The following is a 4,332-nucleotide window of genomic DNA, read 5'->3' as shown; positions in this document are numbered from 1 at the left end:
TATATCTAGAGAATTGTGGAGGAAGATCGAGCTAATCCAAAAGCAATTTATAACCCACAACCTCAATATTAAAGGTAATACTCCATATCTTATCCTCTTGACTGAAGCTAGCCTTTCCCCCATTGAAAGCATGGCTATGTTTCACTATCTGATGTATAAGAAGAAGCTTTACAACATGGAAACCAAGAGGTTCCCAAAAATTCTTCTAATGCTAGCCAAAATCCCCACCTCTAGCTCAAACAATGTTGGCACAAGGATGCCCAATCTTGGCTCGACTATTGGTGGATAAAGGAGGAGATTATCTTGGAGCCTGACAGATAATATTAAAAATACTGCTCTTCCAATTTTAAGGACAAATTGTGGGATGATAAGGAGCCAGAGGGGGAAATGAAGCTAATTTATTATACGGAGATGATCAACCCAACTCTCGCTAACCATAATTATCTCTCTGTCTTGACTAGTGCTAAGAAGAAAATAAACGTTAAAGATAAGAACTAACTCCCATGAGCTTTGAAGTGAAACCGGGTGTTGGTATATTCCCAAAACACCTTGGGATGAAAGAATATATTAATTGAGCCTATGGGGCTTTGGATTGACGGTGAATGGGTGCACTATTAAGGCACTCCTTGCGATAGGTCACTGGCTCAAATCCCCTGTGGGTGCTTACCTACCTAAGAAAAAAAAAGAATATATCAATTGTGTGATACTAAGAGGATTGAGGATGAAAAACGCTTTCTCTTGGATTGCCCGACTCTTACTCACATCCATTCTCATTTTGAAAACCTCTGCCACACTACCAACCTTCTTGATTTTTTCAGTCAACAAAACTATAGTGATCTAAGAACGCTTCTTTCCCTTCTCTTTGATCATAAAAATAAATTATTAAAAAGTCTCAATTAATCTCTTACTTTCTTATGGTCTGATAGACCTCATTGGTCTAAGTGGATGTTAATTGTCATCATCGCCATCATTAATATCTATGACCAATAAATCTAAACCACGTGAATACCAATATTCATATATAATAACCCCACTAGATTTGTATATTTGATTATAATATCGCCTTTTTTTCTAAAATCATAGAAACAATAATTTTAGTATTAGCTTTGACCATGAAGGATAGAGTGGCTAACCCAGAGAGATGACCACCACATTCCCACATGGCAATCATTTAGAACGTGTTCAACCTCTTCATGATTCAAACATCGATGTAACACCAATTCAACATTGCAGCAATAAAATGTATTATCTACAATGAAGTACTATTTGGCATTGTGGTGTATGCATCGATGGTCATCACAGGACAACTAAAGGAAAAACTTTTGAGTCTGGAGATAGAGCAAGATATCCCCATACCAAGGATCAGATGTGTTGATGAGGAAAACGGACTCATCATGAAACAAATCAATAACCATTGTTCCATTAGAATTAGGGGGAAGGTCAGATAACATCTCTGCAAATATTACTGATTTCTTGGATTTTGCAGCCACAAAGTTCAAATCAAATTCATGCAAGATGACTATCCATTTAGAGTACTTTCCCCCAATGAATTGTCTACTAAGAAAATAATATGTGGGGTTGGAGTTAGTGACTACGATAGTCTTATACAAGAGAATGTAATGTCTAAATCATTGAAAAATGAAGACAAAAACTAGAGCCAACTTTTCAAGGTACATATATCGAAGCTTCCACCACCACTAATGCTCTACTAAGGTAGAATATGACATTCTTGGGGTGCTTCTCATCCTCTTAGACAATAATAATTCCAAGGGTTGAATTAGAGGCTATGAGATATAAAATAAAGTCCCTACTATAATCAGGAGGACTCGGCAGTGGGGTTGACATCAAGGCTCATTTCAAGTCATCGAAGGAGCATTGTGCTTGGTCATCCCATACCGAAGGTGTATCTTTTTTGAGGAGGTGCATGATGTCCTTTGTGATCTCAACATATTTAGGGATGAATCGATGTGAAAATTTTGCATTGCCTTGCAAACTCTAAAGTTAACTGATAGTGCAAGGAGGAGGCATATCAATGATTTTCGTGACCTTAAGAGGATCGATCAGTTATCCCATACTTGGACATGATGGAGCCTAAAATTCATCTAGAAACAATGTGAAAGATTCATTTTTGGGATTCAAATGAATAGTATAGTAGCAACAATGCATAAAGGCAGACTATAGATGTGCAGGATGATCACCTCATCGAGCAGAGTGAGCAACAAGGTCATCCAAGTATGCCTCCAGAATTCACTTGATGTCATGAAAATCATAAGAAATAGCCCACTGTAAGGTGACCCCAACATTTTTAATACCAAATGCAATTTTCCTATAGATGAACGTACCCCAAGGAAAAATGAAGGTTATTTTATGTTGATCTTGTGGTTTAATCTGTATTTGGTTATAATCAAAGAAACCATCCATGAAGGAAAATATCTCACCATTTGAACATTCATTAATAATCTGATCAATGAATGAGGTTTGGTAGTTTTTTTTGGAAATGCCTGATTCAAATCCATATAATCAACACAGACACAAGTAGTACCTTCTTGTTTGGTGATAGGAATAATGTTGGAAACCCATTATGTCAAGGGAACCAACTAGACAAACTTGTCTTTGAGAAATTTTTTGACTTCTACCTTGATGGTAGCATCCTTTCAAGGATTGATTTTCTGAATCTATTATCGAATTGGTTGGCCCCTTCATAAGTGATGATTTCATTATCTACAATCCTAGGATTAATGTCAGACATTACTTCATAGGACCAAGTGAAAACATCACGTAATTCTTTGGGAAGAGTGGTGTAAGTAGCGATCTCATCTGGAGTGAAATCCGCTTTTATCATAATGTCTTCCATGACCCTAAGTTTTATGGAGATATCAATGGGAATGACAGGTGAAATGTTTGCAAAGTTCCCTTCAAAGAACACATCATGTGTTGTGGCAGGATCTCATGCCCAATTGAAATTTCACAATGAAACAAGGGATCTCAAGTTGTCATTCAGATGTTCCTAACAATGGAGGAAATATTATTGGTGGTGAAATTCTTCCTAAGGTGGATTAGATTTTTTCATGGCTTCTAGGATGGATTCATCTGATGGCATCATAGTATTGAGGTAGTCATAGGAACTAGAATGATTGGCAACCCATTCAGGTGAGGATTAAGCATCAAGATCAACACCATGGGAATAACTTTGCTCAGCATTAACAATCTCCATTTGGATATCTTGATAAGCCAACTTTACATGGCTCAAAGGAATCTGACTGCCATACATATTAATGTTTGAAGGAGAAGGGATTATCCACAGATCATCAGACCTATTGGAATCATAAGTGATATACATAATCATGTTAATAGTGTTGGCCAAATATAACATTTTAGGAGGAAGCAAGGGAAATGTTCCCATTAACAAAGAGTCTTTAAACATCCTTGATCTAATTCTTTTAATGGTAGAAGAAGAGTCTCCTACAAATGCAACTATCTGACTATCATGGAAATGCAAGTCTGGCATGCCCAAAGACAATTGGTCGATAATGACTATTTTAGCTATATGGGGGAACTTCATGATGTGGAAGATGAATGACACAATAGTATTCATGGCATAAAACCAACTTCTCCCGAGAAAGATGTTATATTTTAGTGGTACATGGATGAACTCAACTTCAATGGATATCATTTTACCCCCAAGGTCAATATGAAAAGTAGGAAAAACTCCTTGAGGTTGCAAGGTATTCCCATAAGATACCTTTAACACAAACTTAGGCTGTGAAAAAATGATGAACCAAGAGCTTGCCAACACTTCGATAACATGATACAAGTAGATGCCCCTTCCTCCAAGATTTTCAAATGAACATGTTGTTCGAAGACATGGACCATTATATGGAAGGCCAGATGATATGGAAGTTGGGGTTTCCATGATGATGGATCGAAGGTGATGAGATTTGGATCTGAGGGTTCCACTCTAACAATAATAGTTAAGAGTGCCTTGCGTTGCATTGGGAAACTTTGCAAAAATTTGAGTGTAGACATAGCAATAGGTGCTTGGGTTAAATCCTCAACAACACTATAGATGTGAGTGGCCCTTGCATTGAGATTATGCATTGTCTTACAAAGTGCACCTTTAGGAGGACATTACATGGCATTTAACTATGGTGTATCAAAGTGAAGAATACCATCAGGTGGAGTGTGGTTAACAGGTTCCAATGTGGAAATACACTCTTAGTATTCTCATAGTTATGTGCTCTAGTCATCACATTGATTATGTATTCCACCATAAAGATATCTTGTGTGGATGATGGGGCATTATTAGAAGAATTCCCCCCACAACCCCTTTCT

The sequence above is a fragment of the Pinus tabuliformis genome, chromosome 4_1, assembly GCF_031772625.1.
Source record: "Pinus tabuliformis cultivar Carrire ecotype Pingquan chromosome 4_1, CPIR1, whole genome shotgun sequence".
Classification (NCBI taxonomy): Eukaryota; Viridiplantae; Streptophyta; class Pinopsida; order Pinales; family Pinaceae; genus Pinus; species Pinus tabuliformis.
The sequence above is the reverse complement of the archived record's forward strand: the minus strand, read 5'-3'. Positions refer to the sequence as shown.